The sequence below is a fragment of the Talpa occidentalis genome, unplaced genomic scaffold (assembly GCF_014898055.3).
Source record: "Talpa occidentalis isolate TD23 unplaced genomic scaffold, MPIMG_talOcc4v2.1 talOcc4.16, whole genome shotgun sequence".
In the NCBI taxonomy this organism is placed as follows: domain Eukaryota; kingdom Metazoa; phylum Chordata; class Mammalia; order Eulipotyphla; family Talpidae; genus Talpa; species Talpa occidentalis.
Window position 1 is genome coordinate 77,566,850 of NW_023601653.1, and position 18,540 is coordinate 77,585,389.

The 18,540-nt window shown below is 44.3% G+C and overlaps 1 protein-coding gene across 1 annotated transcript in view; it reads right to left on the reverse strand.

The window, feature by feature from the left end:
• Positions 1-13,480: 13,480 nt before the first annotated feature.
• SLC11A2 (solute carrier family 11 member 2) overlaps positions 13,481-18,540 on the reverse strand; it is a 65,968-nt gene continuing 60,908 nt past the window's right edge. The window contains exon 18 of the transcript XR_008552303.1: positions 13,481-13,499. The gene's annotated coding sequence lies outside the window, so the exon portion shown is untranslated. The remainder of the gene's footprint in view (positions 13,500-18,540) is intronic.

Genomic DNA, 18,540 nt, shown 5'->3' on the forward strand with positions numbered 1-18,540 from the left:
TGGTGCACAGACCTCTCCTGCCGTACCCGCTGCTCCCCTCAGCAGTGTATTTTGTCAGTCTGCCTGTTCTGCTCCCTGCTCTGGCTCTGGTGAATTCTCTCACCCTCCTGCGCTTCTGACTGTACCCAGTGCTTGTATAAATAAATAAATAAATCTTTAAAAAAAGAAAAAAAAGTAAAAATCCAAAGATCCCATTTGTAAAATGTTTGGAGCAGAAAGAAAAGCAGCTTACTATTTTAACTCTCTTGAACATGAAAACAGTTATCGTTGGACAGAAATTAGGACACTTATCTCAGGCTTCCTGAACTCTGCAACATTTATCTCTTTCCCCTACAATTTCCCAGAGTAGGACTCTCCTTAGTCTACCCATCTCACTATTGGTTAAGTCAGTCTAGTGACTGAGAAATATTAAAAGGCACTTGCAGACATGGCAAAATGTCACTAGCATCTTGGAAGGAAAATAACATACACAGTACTGGTCACATTCTTATTAAGTCTCTCTTGCCTAAGTAGTGTGACAAATATCCTCACTTCCTATAGACAAAACTGAAGTGTACAGCAATGAATTTTACATTCTACAAATTATTGAGAAAATCTTAGAAGCCCTGATTGCCCAAATCACAAAAGCTGTTTTAATAATCATCACTGTTTTCCTCCTTGGGCTCAGAAAACACACGCTTATGATCATCCCAAGAATCTGAAAAGTGACTAAGCTCATGCAAAGTGAAACAGAAACATGTCCAGTATCTTTTAGATCCTGCGTTTCTTAGGATTCCTTTGATTGCAAGTGTCAGAAATCCCAACCAAAAAGGCTTAAGCAAAAGAAGGGTTTTATTGACTCAAGTTAGTGAAAAGCATTGGGGCAGAGAAGTGCAGGCACAGCCTGAGCAGAGCTCAGATAACATTATTAGGAGCTAGACAGTGTCTACCTTCATGTCTGACTGCCTCTGTTTAGCCTATCAGGTGATGAGGCCATTGAACTTGTGCCAATCTTTGTGCTTCTGGGGTGCAAAATCAGTTGGAAAGATCAAGCCTACTTTTGCAAAAGTCCAACCAACATTCTAGTCCAACCAACATTCTAGATTGAGTCTCAGCTGGCTCTTACTACTGATACCGGAATTGCAGGTTTTCAGGCCTAGTGTTCCAGCCAGGAACGGATCCCAGGCTGCAGTGGCAGTGCTGAGTCCCACTCGATTGTTCCCCTCACTAGTACAAATGGCCAACCTTAGCAAGGACACTTTACAGCACAAGGCTACTTGTTTATACATTTTTAGTTTTGTTTTCCTAACTTCCTCTATTAGGATAAAAAATTGTAACTAAATTCCAAACTAGCAGCCTCAGCCACTATTGGCTTTCCTAGCTGCTGCTACAAAAGATAAAAATGGTACTGAAGCCCTAGTTCTCACTGATTCTGTCATTTTGGCTTCTACACCTCCAGGTGTTTGCAATAGTAGCCTAGCAATGCTCCTTAAAATCCCTAGTCTCAGTGGTTATGTAAAACCCCAAAGCCCTAGACCTGCTGATGGCTAAAGTTAAAGGAGTTTGTGACCTCCTTACTCTTAAACTAAAACCTTTTCTTTTCTCCATTTTTCTCTTGCTTGGGCCCTACATCCTCAATGCTCTCATCGAGATCATCTCTTGCCTGGAAACCATCAAACTCCATAGGGTCCTACAGATGTAACCCACTATAAAGCCTACACTGTCCTTCCAAGTTCCCTTAGATCATTGCCCTGCTGTGGAGCCCTGACTGCCTCCCCACGTCGCCCACTTTCAGCAGGAAGCAGTCATTGACCAGACCAACGTCCTTTGCCCTAACGGCAGTTAGGGGCTCCACTGTAGAGGGGGGAAATAAATCCTAGGGCAAGTTAGGGATAATTAGGCAGCCTCAAGGACAGTGCAGGGACTACAGGAGAGTGAAGGAAGGCTCCAAAGATAAGGACAACAAATTCCAAAGGGGACTAATCAAACACCCCAGAACTTAAGACATTAGGGACTTATTTTATGAACTTAGGGTCAACAAGACATTCCAAATAGAGGACAATGAAGAAAAAAAGATACGGGCTGGGACACAGAGACTTAGTTCTGGGCACAGAGACATTCAGGCAATGAGTGAGACAACCGAAAACTAACCAATCACAAAGAGACTGGTGGAGCTTTAGAATAATTAGGGAAAGAAGGTCTATGTTCCGTAAGACACGGCTCCACTTTGGCTTCCTTGCCACTCCCTGGCCTGGTTCCATGGCCTGGGAGTCCCACTTTATTTCTGTTCCTTTTCTCCTCAGTAAACGTTTTCTTCCTCTAAACAAACCTGCCTCTTCTTGCTTGCTTGCCTGAGCGACTGCGAAGTTCCTGCTGCAGCTTCGTGAGACACCAACCCTTGGTCTAGTGGCTGGGACTCAGCGCTGCCCCTGCAGCCTGGGATCCGTTCCTGGCTGGGACACTAGGCCTGAAAACCTACAATTCCGGTATCGCTACTGATAGTGCTGGGTCACAAGCACATCCCTGACCCAACAATAATGTTTCAAGGAGATGGATTTTGTTGATTGGCTCAAGTATGGGTCACAGTTCTTCACCCCTGGACATACCCAGACCATGTGTACTGAACAAGGAAAGCTGTATATACTCCAAATGAAAACAGGCATGGGCTGGGAAAAGTGGAAACGGTGTTGAGAAAGCCCACAACAAAAGTCCTTTTTAAGCGCATTGTTACATTTTGATGGGGCCCTCTGTGTGCTTTCCTGTGTAGTTGGTGTCCTGAGATGAATTTCCAATGGGTGGGTGGACAGATTTCCCTACACCAACAAGCAATTCTTGGACACCAGCAGGATGGCTGAGAATTCAACCCATTTCTGACACTACCCGGATTCTTTAGACTAAGGACTCAGTCTCTCAAGAGTCTCTCCACTTCAGTCTGTTGCAAGCCCCAGACTTCAAACTGGAGTTTCTCTGTCAGACTTGAGTGCCTGGCAAGACCAGATTATTACCTGTGCTTCTGAACAGCTAGTTGCTATAAATCAGGTTCCCAAACACCCACCTCCAGTTTGCTAGAACAGCACATAGGAATTGGGAAATCCCTTTAGTCACTAGGTGTCTGAGTTGTCACAAAGAATATTAGCATAATTTCAGGTTGTCAGGCCTAGTCTTGGGAGACTAGCCAGGAACGGATCCCAGGAGACGGTGGCAGCACTGAGTCCTAGCCCCGAGACCACCACGGGTTGGTGTCTCACGAAGCCAGAGCAGGAATTTTGCTGACTCTCGGGCAAGCAAGCAAAAAGAGGCAAGTTTGTTTAGAGAAACAGATATGAAAAGAAAAAAGTTTATTAAGGAGAAAAGAAACAGAAACAAAGTGGGACTTCCAGGCCCACAGCCAGGGAGGCGCAAAGACACCATAATGGAGTTGGGCCTCAGAGAATATAGACATTCTCTCCCTAACTATGCTAAAGCCCCATCAGTCTCCCGTGACTGGCTAATTCTCAGTGGTCACACTCACTCTGCCAAATGCCTCTGTGCCCAAAAACATTACATCTTGTGTCCCAGCCCTTATCTTAGAGTCCCTTTTTCTTTATCGCCCATCCGGAATATCCTGTTAGTCCTTCACAGCCCTTAGTCCAGGGAGTGTCTGGTTAATTCCCTTTACAATTTGCTGTGCCCATCTCTTGAGTCTCCCTTATCGCTCTGAGGCCTTTTCCCATGCTATTCTGACCCTATTTGAGTGACAGAGGATGTTAGAGAAGCACAGGACAAGGTATGGGGGAAGAGGAGTGGAGCTCCTCTCCAGGGGCACCACTGTCCCCAAATCTTCTCTGAACTGGAGTCTCTCCTCTTGGGTTTTTATGGAAGTTTCATTACCAAGGCATGGCTGTTAAACTCACAGGCCATTGAACACGGCGTCCAGCTGCTCTCCCCTCCCTGAGGTCAGCGGTTGGGACTGAAAGTTCCAGTTGGTTTCCCTGGTGACTAGGCCCCCTTAATCCTCTGGTGTTTGTTCCAGAGTCACTTTATCAACATAACAAGAGACACTCAAGGCACTCTTAACACTCTCAATACTAAGGAATTTCCAAGGCTTTGGGAGCTGTGAGCCAGGACCTCTGGAAGAAGACCAAATATGTATGAGAAATACCACATCTCCTGTGGAAGATCACACAGGAAAATCATCATTCAGAACTCACCAGTCCTTGGCCAACATTAAAAAAACTGGAAATAACAAATACTGGCAAGGATGTGGAGAAAAAGGAAACTTCTTACATTACTGGTGGGACTGCAGACCAGTCCAGCCACTATGGAAAGCTGTGTGGAGGTTCCTCACCACACTAAAAATTGATCTACCATTTGACCCAGGAATTCCACTCCTAGGAATCTATCCAAAGATACCCAAAGAATACAAAAACACTCATTCGAAAAGAAACCTGCCCTCCTATGTTTATTGCAGCACTATTTACAATTGCCAAGATAGATATGGAAACAACCAAAATGCCCCCAAAGCAGACTAATGGATGAAAAAGTTGTATATATACACATAGTGGAATACTACTCAGCAATCAAAAAGATAAACTCATGACATTTCAGCAACATGGATGAAGCGGGAAGGGATTATGCTAATCAAAATTAGTCAGAAGGAAAAAGATAAATATGGGATGATCATGCTTAAATGTGGAATACAGAGAAACTGAAAAAAAAAAGTCAAGAAAAAGAAAAACCTTGCAAGCTGACCATAGATCTTAGGGATACAGCAGGGGGAGGTGAAGAGAGGGATGAGCACAAGGCACTATGGTGATGGCTTACGGGTGAATATGGCAGGAGAATTACAGGGACTACACCTGTTGGGAGGAAAGATGTCCCAAACAAACTCCACAAATGGGTTTTATGGACCCCACCCCCAATCCAGACCAAAGAGATCTAAGACACCAAGGACTACAAATCCCATAATGTCATCACCACCAAAGGGAGGAGCTGGGGGTGGAGTTAAACAGCCAGGCTTGGTATCACCAGACATGTGGGCCTTGGGGCCCTTGGTTTTTCCCCGGTTTTCAGTGTGCTATTGGGGATCCAGGTCAGTGGAAACAGTAGGACACATTCACCAAAGGGTTAGTCATTTCTGAGTTATTCATTTCTTCACTTCCCCCTTTTGTAAATAAACCCTTTATTAACCTTTTTGTGTGTACCTGTGGTTTTTTGTGTATACGTGTGGTTGAATCTCATTATAAGTCCCTTTTAAATATGTGGGTGACGCCCCACAGTCAGGCCAACCCATTTCATATTGGGGTTGCGGAGAGAAACCAATTACTGCGCAAAAATGAACAATGATGTAAGAAAAAACAAAGTACTGTATCATCAACATGAAAAAAAAAATCAGGAGAAAAAAAAAGAATTCACCATTCTTAAAAGTAAAACATTTCTCACATCCAATAGCTTTAATTCAGACTGCATCCTTGCCAATCTTTAATGTGTATCTGGGAACTTCCCTGGTGGCGCAAGGGGGTAAGTCTTAGCACCATCCAGCTATCACCAGCCACTGCTGCATGAATTCGATTCCTGGCCAGGGAGGTGATCCACATATGCAGCAGACCTCTCCTGTTTTGTCCGCTGCTCCCCTCAGCAGTATATTCCAACCAATTTGCCTGTTCTGTTCCCCACTCTGTCTCTGGTGAATCCTCTCACCCACCCCCACCTCTGGCCTATACTCCAGTTTTTGTATGCATTAATAAATAAATCCTTAAAAAAAAATGTATCTGGCACTGATGTCAACTTCTCCTAGGAATGATACTTTACTCCATTTATCACACGCTTTCTTTATACCAGGCACTAACTTTTTACACAGCTATATTACATAGTACTCATAACTCCAAAGGCAGGTATAATTATCTGCATCTCAAAAATGAGAAAGCAAACCAGTGGCTATTCTGTCACTTGCCCAAGGCCATACTAGTGTACCCATGTAATTTATCTGACTTCTAGCCTAGGTCTCCCTCAACATTGTGCTAGTCATTAAAGTCTTCTGATTCCAAAACCTCTTTATTTCTGTCTCTTCCTAGCTCCACCATTTCTGTGACTACTCCATTAGGACTCATTATGTCTGTGTTCAATCCCTTGAGCCTTTCTTACTCTCTTAGAATTTAGAACACTGGCTTTTCAGTGGGATAATGCATGCAATGCGGAAAACAAATGACACTGTCCTTGGCATCAACATGACCTAGGTCCAGTCCTGACTGTGCAATTGCCTGACCTGAGGCAAGTTCCTTCTCTAGTCTCACTGATGAATATTTACGGATAAGGTTATTGTGAGGAGTTAATGAAGTGAAGCACATGGTGCTTGATAAATGTGGGGACTTCATTCAGCAAAGATTTATTCAGTGCCTCCTGTGTACTCTGCTCTTGGTGCTCAGTTGAAAGCCCTGAGTAAGCTAGATACTGTATCTCGCTCTAGGGAGCAAACGGTTGTGATGGTGCTTTCACACCAAGAGATTGAATCAGCTCCTGAAAGAAGTGACATCTTAGCTGAACTCCAGAGGATAAATAAAGGTTATTTCAGCTTAATGAAACTGTTTGTGCCACAAATAGGAGGAAATGCAGTATGTTTAAATGTTTAGTGGGGACTCCCTGGAGGCACAAGGGATTAAGTCTCAGCTCTATGAAGCTATCCGCAGCCACCACAGCACAAGTTCGATCCCCAGCCAGGGAGATACCCACGTGGCACCCCAGACCTCTCCTGTCTTGCCCGTTGTCCCTTCAACAGTGTATTTCAGTAGATCCGCCTGTTCTGCTCCCCACTCTGTCCCTGGTGAATCCTCTCACTGCCCCCCATCTCTGGCTTACACCCCAGCTCTTGTATGCATAAATAAATAAGATAAATATTTTTAAATAAATAAATAAATGTTTAGCAAGCAGGCAGGGCTCACCATCAGACTATAAGGACAGAGTTGGGGATAGCTGTTTCCATCAGCTTCTTCCTAATTTTGTTGAGACCGTGGGCCCGTATACCCAATTCTTTTTTTAATACCTAACAACAACAAATTTAAAATTCTATTATAAAGCATTCTGTTCTTAAGTTTTCTAATATTCTAATTTTTTTTTCTGAATTCCTACATATTTCACACTTGAATCGAGAGTGAAGCAAACATTTCACAATAGTTTCTTCTGTACTTTTCACCCTGAAATAAACCTTTCCCTCTGATATTGCTTTGGAAAACACAGAACTTAGCATAACTGAAATTCAATTCTTGTTGACCAGTGAAGGCAATTGAGAATAATAGCAAGCTAATGTCAACAAAAGCAAAAAAGAAAACTGCTCAGTAAGTATCACTTTATCTTTCATACTGAAACCCAAAGTTTTGAAGCTATATTAAAGAATAACCAGAATTCTCTGAACTATGGAACCACCGGAGAATCTCACTAACTGAGGGCAACAGGAAATGAACAGAAGGCCAATGCACTTAAAGTTGGGGTACACTTTAATTAGCCTCCACTCCTTGCCCAGAAGACAGGTTTGGGAGGCTGAAATAGACAAGGAAGTTGATCCTAAGTTGTCCCTAAGGTTGGCTTAGGGACAAGACCATAAAACTGACCACGATGGCCAGAAAAACCAGCCTAGCTCCAGGAATGCAGAGGCAGAGGCCAGGACACATTCCGAGTCAAAGGCCAGTGCCTGAGACCAGATATCCCAGCAGTGAACTGGTGCAAACTGGTGTCCCAAGTTAGAAAGCCCACAAAAACACTGTATAAAAGAGAACCTCAAATCCTCCTTCAAGAGCAGACCTCTCCTGTCTCGCCCGCTGCTCCCCTCAGCAGTGCTTTTGGTCCATCAGCCTGTCCTGCTCCCCGCTCTATCTCTGGTGAATCCTCTCACCCTCCTGCGCCTCTGACCTGTACCCCAGTTCTTGTACAAATAAATAAATCTTTTAAAAAAAAGAAAAAGAAAATTACTATTCAGAATTCACTATTTTTAAAAGTAAAAAATCTCAGGCCTCCCCTGGTGGCGCAGGCAGTTGAGCGCCACTCTGTGAAGCTGTCTGCAGCCTCTGCAGCACCAGCTCGATCCCAATCCCTGCTGGGCGATGAGGGTCCCACATGGCACGGCAGACCTCTACTGTCTCACCTGCTGCTCCCCTCAGCAACATATTTCGGTCTGTCTGCCTGTTCTGTTCCCCGCTCTGTCTCTGGTGAATCCTCTCACCCTCCCGCACATCTGGCCTGTACCCCGGTTCTTGTATAAAATAAATAAAACTTAAAAAAAAAAACTAAAAAATCTCTCACTCCCAATAGTCTTAATTAACCCAGACTGCGTCCTTGTCAATCTTTTTTTTTAAGGATTTTTTAAAATTAATTTATTTATTTATACAAGCACTGAGTACTGTCAGAAGCACGGGAGGGTGAGAGAATTCACCAGAGCCAGAGCGGGGAGCAGAGCAGGCAGAAGGACCGAAGTACACTGCTGAGGGGAGCAGCGGGCGGCAGGGGAGGTCTGCGCGCCATGTGGGACCCTCCTCCAGTGGCCGGGGAGCAGCCGGGGATCGAACTGGCGCTGCAGAGGCTGCGGGCAGCTTCACAACCCAGCGCTCAACCGCTGCATCACCGGGGAGGCCCATCCTTGTCAATCTTAATAATGTATCTGCCACTGATGTCAACTTCTCTTTGGAATGATCCTTTTACTCCATTTATCACTTGCTTTATGCCAGGTACTAACTTTTTACACAGCTATTTTATATATGACTCAATATTCCAAAAGGCAGGTATAATTGTCTGCATCTCAAAAACGAGAAAGCAAACTTGTGGCTATTCTGTCATTTGCTTAAGGCCACACCAGTGTTCCCATGTAATTTACCTGACTTCTAGCCCAGGCCTCCCGCAACGTTGTACTGTTTACTAATGTCTTCTTCTGAATCCAAAACCTCTTTAATTATGTCTCTTGTTCACCTTCCCTGTCTCTTAGCTCCACCATTCCACTGGGTATAGTGTGAATAAGTGTGCTAGGATCCTTGTGTCTGTTCAATCCCTTGAGTCTTTCTTATTCTCTTAGCTCTTATCCCTTAGCCTCTCTTATTCTCTCTAGCTTATGCTTCTGCCATTCTTTTGATATTTAGAACTTAACACATTTTTTAAAAAGCGTTTCCGATCTCTCTCCCTAAATAAACAACATTTTCCGACTTCCCCCATACCTATGATTATTTTCCAAGGGTCAGATAGCATTCCATGGTTGTTTCAAGAAGTACCCATTAATGCCCACTGGAGTGAATCTACCAATTTCGTCTTCTTTGTTCTGTATGCCAAACACAGCAGGTGCTCAGAAAGCAGGTCCATCAAGCCCTGCCTCTTTTTTTTACATACACTCCAGTTTGTCCTTCTGTTACAGGGCAGCAAGGGGCACTAAAACTGGCCAAGGACACTGACCAAATAGTTTATTAGTCACTGTTCGAGTTCTTCACCCACACGCACAATTGCCAAGACTATTCAGATCCATAGAACCACAGTAATGGGATTTATTTAACAAACCAGGGAAAAACAAAGAGTTACTGAGGCCAAAAATGGCTGCTTACCTCACCTGAAGCAGTGTCCAGTGTTTTAAATCCTAAACACAAACACTCCCAAGATGTCATTTTCCCAGCACTGGGGACCTGGAGCACATGGCAGCCAGCCTCTAGGCCAGGATCCAACTCACTCAGACAGCAGAAGACACACAGGAGATGCTTCCGGAGCTGCTGAGTTGCCCCAGTACAGCACCAGACAAACGACGCTCAAAACAGCAGCTGCAGCGGCCAAATGACCCCACAAACGGCAATACTCACACAGCTAAGCCAGGCTCAGCCAGGTGCCCGGCTCCTGGTCTTCGCCTTCTCTGCCAGACTAACAGCAGCAAAACTGGGAACAGTTTCAGTCACTCAGCTACTTGCAAAGCCTCCGAACTTTTCCTCTCTGAGGCTGGCTGCTGGAGGCCTCTCCCTGTCCTTCAGAGGCCCATAACAGCCTTCTGGGAGATCGGCATGGTGCATGGTGTAGGCAGAAATTGCTGACCCCCAAATCGCTGAAGATCTGAAAATATTGAAATCCTGAACACTGAATCCTCGAACGCGCAATCCCAGGGGCTGCTTCTGCAGTGGCTTATATTTTTTATAGGAGTCTCCACCCCCACCAATACTTTGTTCGCATATTCGCTGGGGGTCTCCATACTCACCAGCAAGCCCCTCCAAGGGGCAACACCTGTAACGGTTTTTGGCTTCAGCCATGGGTTACACTTCTACTGCATTTCCATAGCCACCCTCCTCCTCTGAGAATTAGCGCCTGGAGGACCACATGTATGGACTGAGTCAGAAAGGCTACACAAACCATTTCTGCAGGAACTTGCCGGTACTGCATGATACTCAAGGATAGAACAGGAACTCTAAAGTGAGGGAGAGGCAGCACTCCCACTGTCCACCTGTGACTATGCAGGTGCCTCTTCTTACCAACTCTCCCCCTCTGCAGGGCAGCAGCTTTCTGGCTGCCCATGATGTGTACCATGCCGGGACCTCTCTTCACTGACCTCCCTCAGCGGAGGCAGCTCTCCTCAAGGCCGCCTGCCTGCAACCTCTCTTAGCAGGCCTCTCTTAGCAAAACCTGTCCCTTTCCCTAATAAACCTACTCTTTAAATATAAACAATTTAAAAAATTTAAAAATGAAAATAATATGAGGGAGAGAAATTGCATCTGGAGACACAAGTAGAAAAACATTCCTTTTGCAACTGACTTAACCTTCTTTGCCCCCTTCACCATATTCTCCCCACTAACGTAGCATGACAAAAATAGAAGCTCAGCAGACAACTTTCCTGGTACAAAGAAGTGGCTTTCTAGGCAGACTCCCAAATCTGACACAAAGCATGGACTCTCATACCAGAAAATGCTTTAAACTGGGCTCCATGCCTCCACAACCCCTGTCTCATGCTCTTAATTCCCAAAACAGTTTAGTTTGGCTATCCCCAGAACTCAAAATTATGAAGGCATAAGGCTGAGATTAAACTACTAATCTCCCTAATTAGGGCCACCTGTTAACCGACACCTCAGTGCTCCCGCCCCCCACCCCAGCTGTGTGTTTGTGGAAAAAGCATGAGTTTTGGAAAAAGGTGAATTGAATCCAAACCTCACGGTTGCATCTTACTGGTATTTCTTTCCTTTAGTGTTAGAGGACAACACCATCCACATCTCCCGTGGCTCTTGTGAGGATGATGTGAGATCAGTGCAAAAGATGCCTCAGAAGCTACAACATGGGGACAAGCTGCGGCTTCCTCAGTCCCTCACCTGCAAGCCCTGTCTCCTTGAGCATTCATGAGAGAAATGGAATGAAACTTGCTTTTCTCTCAGAAAAGATATCTTACTCCTGGGCCTCCCTGGTGGCGCAAGGGGTTAAGTCTCAGCACTATGAAGCTATCAGAAGCCACTACAGCACCAGTTTGATCCCTGGCCCACATGGCACAGCAGACCTCTCCTGTCGCACCTGCTGCTCCTCTCAGCAGTGTATTTCAGTAGATCTGCCTGTTCTGTTCCCCACTCTGTCTCTGGTGAATACTCTCAGCCCCCATTCCCCGTACCTCTGGCCTGTACCCCAGCTCTTGTATGCATAAATAATAAATCTTTGAAAAAAAGATATCTTTCTATAAATGGAGTTTCAATCATCTGGCTTATTACACACTAAAGTTTTCTGAAGATTCAATATATGTTTAAAGGAATTGCCCAAAAAAGATAACTTGGCAGTTCTCGTTTTTGCACGTAACAAGAAGTTAGGCGCCTTCATACACTGCTGTCTGCACTTGCTGCAAATCACTCCCACACGCAGCACTGGACAGACATGATCTAAACCCCTCTAATCCTGCCTCCCATTCTGGCTGTCAGGCTAAGCAGCCAGCACTAGGAGTGTAAAAGCAGCAGCATTAAGTTCAAATTCTATCTTACTTCTCAGGTTATGGGAAAAGAGTATTATCTCTAATCTCGGAGGAAGAGTTTTTTTCACCTGTATTGTCCACTACAGCTTAGGAATATAGGAATCTAAAAACCCTCTTTTGAAAAAAACACAAGCTGTAATATTAAAACAAACATCTGCATGCTTTTATTTGTAAATATAAACGATGTCATTTATGTCTACCACACTGCCTGCCAGTTTTAAAAGTGGGAGGGAGCATTGGAGAAAGGGAACATTATTAATAAATTATTAACTTGTCAGCCTACATTTTTCTACTTTTTTCCCTTCATATTCTGGGAAACAGCCCTTTCATCTGAGTAAAAAATTTTAAAGAAACATTTGCCTAATACTCACATAGCACTTGAATAACAGGCATGTCTGAAAATGTGAGAATGAAATAAAAACCGTGTCACCTAGAAACAATTCTTAAGTTTTCATAAGAGACTCTGAGAATCTGATGAGAGATGTAGGTTCTTTCCCTGGGAAAAATATGCCTACAAATTTCTGGAGGAAAACAGCCATGCCAAGCTCCCATCTGTGCATATTGTCATCACCTCTAAAGTAACACACAGGAAATTTTAAACTCTGACGTCTCATTCTTGAAACACAGCATCCTAGCTTCATGCCTTTCCCACGAAAGCTGTCCTTCCTCCTCATGATCTCTCCTGCCTCCACCTGCCACCCACCCACATTCACTCCCACCCACATCCACTCCCGTCTGCCACCAGGCTGGACTGCAGAGTAAATCAACCCACATGACTCTCCTATTCATATCCTGTTTGCCAGACAAATCTGCCAATCTCTGATCCTTGGATCTTTTTTTACCCCAATCTGCTTCTATTCTCTGTATTTTTAAAATCTTAGCAAATGACAAAATCATTTTTGTCACTGTCAGTCAAGCTGGAAACCAGGACATCGTCCTAACTTTCTCTCTCTCTTATCTCCCCCCTCCTTTCTTCCTCTCTCACTTCTGCACATATCACCCCTTCCTGGGAGTAATCGGCTTAGCCTGACACACGCCCCTCCCCCCACCCCACCCCCGGCTGTCCTCTGCTGCTTCTAGAACCTAAATAGAAAATGTACCTGAAAGTCTGATAGTTTCTGACAGCTTTCAAATGAAAGTTCAAAACCCTTAACTTAAACCCAAGACTCCTGGGATCTGGCCCTGCTGGCCGTCACTCTGTCCTCTCCACACATCCTGCCGTTCGGCTATTTGCCTCTGTGCCTTTGCCTGGATGTGCCCTCTGCCTGGAATATACCTGCCCCCCTTCATCTAAAATTTAGTCGTTCTCTAAAAATATCCCATAAGTCATTTTCTTAAAAACAACAACAACCCGACTTTTAAAATTTTCTAGTGTTTTACAGGTCTCTTACCTAGACTCCTGCTGGCCCTGCCTCTGCCCTATCACCTTCTCCACGTGCTCTCACTGTCACTTTGTTCATCTGTCTGCCCAGTTTCATGCTAAGCTTCTTGAGGACCAGGCACTGTCTTAACTCATCTTTGCACAGGCAGCTCTCAGGTAAGCTCCGTTGAACATACAAGTGACCCAGCTCCTCGGCACTTCAGCTGCTGCTCTCTGGAGAAAGCATAAAACCCAAGTTAGACTTTCAGAGCTGCTCGGAAATCTTGTCATTTTACCTTCAGCTGCCCCAGAGGTCAAATCTTTATCACATTCATTGCTTTTTTTTTTTTTAATTTTATATGTTTTTTACATCATTTTTCATTTTTGCACAATGTATGCATTTTCATCTTGGCTATAGTCCCCATACAATTCCCACCCTCCCCCTTGTTTGATCCTCCCTCCCTCCTCTCTCTCCCCCAGTGTGTCTCTGGTTTATAGTTGCTTGTTGATTTTGATTTTTTCTTGCCCCTATTGAAGACTGTGAACGCTTGCCTCCTACTGAGATTCCTGCCCCAAGGAAGCCTGAATGTGTGTGGGACATCAGATGCACTGGGGTGAAGATAACTGAGATGCTGACAAGTTCTGGGGCTGAACATGACGAGTACAGAAACATCAACCTTGTTGGGCTGTTTGCTTATGACTAATGTCTCTAACCCACTATACAAGGCCAGCCCGAGATGAGATGGTGCAATGGTCTCTTCAGGGTGCTGTGGCCATCATTCTCTCAGATCAATGGCCAATGATCTGAAAAATGAAAGTGCTTATAGATTCAATTCTTTCTCTGTTTGTTGGCTTTTGGGGGTGACAGGCCACAGGACCCAGATGGATTCTGTAAGCAACATCAACTCAGGAAAGGTGAGGACCTTCCCAATTTTGCGAGAATGGTAGCTTGGATTGGAATTGGGGTAGTATTTAAATCATGGAAATTGGCAAATGTTACAAATCAGGACATTTTTTTCCCTTGGAGAATCAATTAGATATTTTTCAGTATAACACTGACTCAGTTATTGAAGCCCTTCAAATCCAGGAAAGGACATGACCTTGTTCATGAATCCTCGCTGGTGAGTTAACATTAATTGTAGGACATGACTCAAAAGCAGACACACAAGAAGAAACAATGGTGACAGAATGTATTTATAGGGGGTGAGAAAAGGGAGCGAGAGAAAGTTTATAGGTGGGCATGAAGCCAAACACAGTCTTTCCCAGCCCAGACAGATATTGTCTGTGTTGCAGAACCCAGGCCTGGTGGAAGGTGGCACCTGTCCTCACTTAACATCATCAAAAGGTTACTGGAAACAGTGCCTTCAGCTACATGATAGGTAACAAAAACAGGTCTTTGAATACATCATTTCTTTCGAGGTCTACCAGGCCGGTCTTTTTCTCATCAATGTTATAGGGATATTCATTATTTGAGAATTTGCTGTACAACCTCAACCTAATGACGAGAAAGCGTCAGAAAATCTATGATGACTAAGCAGTAGCAAAAAACAGAATTGAGAGAGATCCTACAAAATAATTAGCCTGCATAAATAAAATATCAGAGTTGTGAAAGACTGTGATGGTTAATAATTAGCTGGGCTAAGGGACACCTGGGTAGCTGATTAAAAATGACATCTGAGGGCGTGCAGACCTCTCCTGCCGCCCGCTGCTCCCCTCAGCAGTGTATTTCAGTCCTTCTGCCTGCTCTGCTCCCCGCTCTGGCTCTGGTGAATTCTCTCACCCTCCCGTGCTTCTGACTGTACCCAGTGCTTGTATAAACAAAAACAAACAAACAAACAAACAAATAAATAAATAAAACATGCCTCATTTAAAAAAAAAAAAAATGACATCTGAGTATGTCTTCCAGGGTGTCTGGGAGAGAATAGCACTGAAATCAGTAGACTGAATAAAGACGCCTCGCCAGTGCTGGCCAGGAGCATCCTTTCCACTGAGGACCCGGAAAGAACAAAAGACACAGGAACTCTGAGTGTGCTGAGGTGGGACATTTCTCATCCTGCCTTCACTTCAGTGGAATTTCAGCCAAGTTCCATTTGTCAAAATGTCTTTGGCATCAGGAAGGGAGGTGTTATAAGAATTCATTTCATTTTCCCTGTCACACAAAAGCTATGGGTCTCTCTAAAATACTGCTTTAAATTCTCCCTTAAAAAGGCAGTTACTCGCCAATCCCCTGCTGTGCAAAGGCAACCGTGTTTCTGAATTCAAAGTCAATTCCCCGCTGGCAGAGACACTGACTCAGCAAACAGGAAAGCAGATCTTGTAATCAGGGAAATGCAAATCAAAAGTACCACGAGATACCATCTTACACCAGTAAGAATGGCACATATTAAAAAAACCAGCAACAACAAATGTTGGCGAGGATGTGGAGAAAAAGGAACTCTCCTGCACTGCTGGTGGGAGTGCAAACTGGTCCAACCACTATGGAGAGCTGTGTGGAGATTTCTGGACCTATTAAACATAGAGCTTCCATATGATCCAGCAATTCCACTCCTAGGTATTTACCCAAAGGACACAGAAACATCAATTCCAAAGAGCACCTGCACCCCTATGTTTATAGCAGCACTATTTACAATAGCTAAGCTTTGGAAACAACCCAAATGCCCAAAAAATAGATGACTGGATCAAGAAGATGTGGTACATATACACCATGGAATATTACTCAGCATTCAAAAAAGATAAACACATGCAATTTGCAGCAACATGGATGGCGCTGGAAAGGATCATGCTCAGCGAAATAAGCCAGAAAGAAAAAGAAAAATACCGGATGGTCTCACTCATAGCAGGAATCTAGAAAACCTAAATAAGGGACCAGGAAAATGAATAACTATAAGAAACTGAAAATCAAAATCAACAAAAAACTATGAACCAGAGACACTCTATGGGGGATGGGGGGCGGGGAGGGGAGGGATTGGGGTCAAAATAAGGGGGTTGCAATTGTATGGGGAATATAAAAATAAAATTTAAATAAATAAATATATTTAAAAAAAAAGAAAGCAGAGTCAGCTGTGGGGGGGCTGGCCCCCTAAATCAGGAAATACCCGTGGAAGAGACTGAAGTTTCAAGCTACAGGATGGGAATAAATATGTCACCTGTGAGGGGGTATGGGGAAGTGTCGCCTGAGCGAGGGGGATGGAGAAAGAGAGGGGAAGGGAGAGGGACAGAGAAAACACTTAGGGAGAGAAACAAAATACAAACACGGCTAAATGTAAAACAAGTGGGGCTGGTTTTCTGGGAACTCCTGAGTAAATCGGAAATCACTTAAACATGAAAAGTTATAAGGAGGGGTTTCCCTGGTGGTGCAGGGGTTAAAGTCTCAGCACTATGAAGCTATAGGCAGTCACTGCAGTATGAGTTCCATCCCTGGTCAGGGAGCTACCCACATGGCACAGCAGATTCTCCTGTCTCACCTGCTGCTCCCCCCAGCAGTGTATTTCAGTAGATCTGCCTGTTCTGTTCCCACTCTGTCTCTGGTGAATCCTCTCAACCCCCCACCCCCATCCCACACCTCTGGCCTATACCCCAGTTCTTCTACACACACACACACACACACACAAATAGAATTGATTGAATGGACTTTAACTCTCCCATGATGGTGAAGGACCCTCAGCAGCAGAATCAGGCTGCTGTACTGAAAGTCTCTTAGGGACTGTTGAGATGTGAGCCTTTTTGTCTCAAGCCTTTAAATTCTTGTGCCTGATGTTTATTGAGTTTTCTGTTTCTTCCATTACTGTCGGGTGCCTTCAGAAACGACTGCTTCCAATGTTCTGTGGCATCAGATGCTAGCTGCCCCAGCTTGAAAGGACTGTGAGTCAATTCTGAGTAAAGAAGCTGATCGAGGGCCTCTCTGGTGGTGCAAGGGGTTACGCACAGCACTATGAAGCAATCGGCAGCCTCTGAAGCATGAGTTCGATCCCCAGCCAGGGAGCAACCCACATGGCACAGCAGGCCTCTCCTGCCTCACCTGCTGCTCCCCTCAGCAGTGTACTTCAATCTGCCTGTTCTGTTCCCCACTCTGTCTCTGGTGAATCCTCTCACACACACACCACCCCCGCATCTCTGGCCTGCACCCCAGCTCTTATATGCATAAATAAATACTTTTTTTTTTTTAAAAAAAGAAGCTGATCGAAAGCCTGGGCCCACTGGTACACTGAGAGCTTGAGCTTTGAGGGTTGGTGCTCAGAGCCTTTTTGCTGACATCATGTTCCATCTGTTGTGGTTGATGGTGAGGTCCAGTCCAGTTTGAAGAGCGGTATTATAATTAGACCTGGCGTCTTAGCCTCTCTAGCTTGTCCCAAAATACTTAGCATGTTTACAATTGCCACAAACACTACACTGATGTGAACACCAACTGACAAAAGCTAAGCACCAATATTACGTTTTAAAAGCAGAAAAATCAGAATTTTCTGTTTCTTTTCTTTCAGAAGCTTAAGCCACCCTAAAAATTATTATCTACTGTAGCCACGTGTCTTTCCTTGTGTTGACTTTGTCTGGAAACATGAAATATGACTTATTTATCAGACTCACATAAGTTTCTGAATGTATTAATTCCATGAAACTTCTAAATAGGCATAAGTCATGAGTTTCCATTAAGTGTTATTGGAAATCTAGCTACTCATTATTCACATATCAACCAGAATCAAAATTTTACTTTATAGTCTATATTTAGAAGTTTCACTTAATTTTTTTTTATAGAGGCATTTTATTTGTTTGTTTGTTTGTTTGTTTGTTTATACATGCACTGGGTACAGTCAGAAGCGCGGGAGGGTGAGAGAATTCACCAGAGCCAGAGCGGGGAGCAGAGCAGGCAGAAGGACCGAAGTACACTGCTGAGGGGAGCAGCGGGCGGCAGGAGAGGTGTGCGCGCCATGTGGGACCCTCCTCCGGTGGCCGGGGAGCAGCCGGGGATTGAACAGGCGTCGCAGAGGCCGCAGGCAGCTTCGCAACCCAGCGCTCAACCGCTGTGCCACTGGGGAGGCCCAGTTTCACTTAATTTAATTAAGAAAACAGCAAAGGTTCTGACGTTAATCACTAAATGAAACAAACCAATTTAAGAACAGTTTTGATTTAATCAAGGCAAGAAAGCCAAGTGTTTGTTAGAAATATAAATAATGATAAAACTTGGATATATATTATTGAATAGTTTTTAGCTAATCCACTATGTATTTCCTGCTGCAGGAGGAAATGTTTTGTACAGATAATTCACAAAACATTTGTGTTT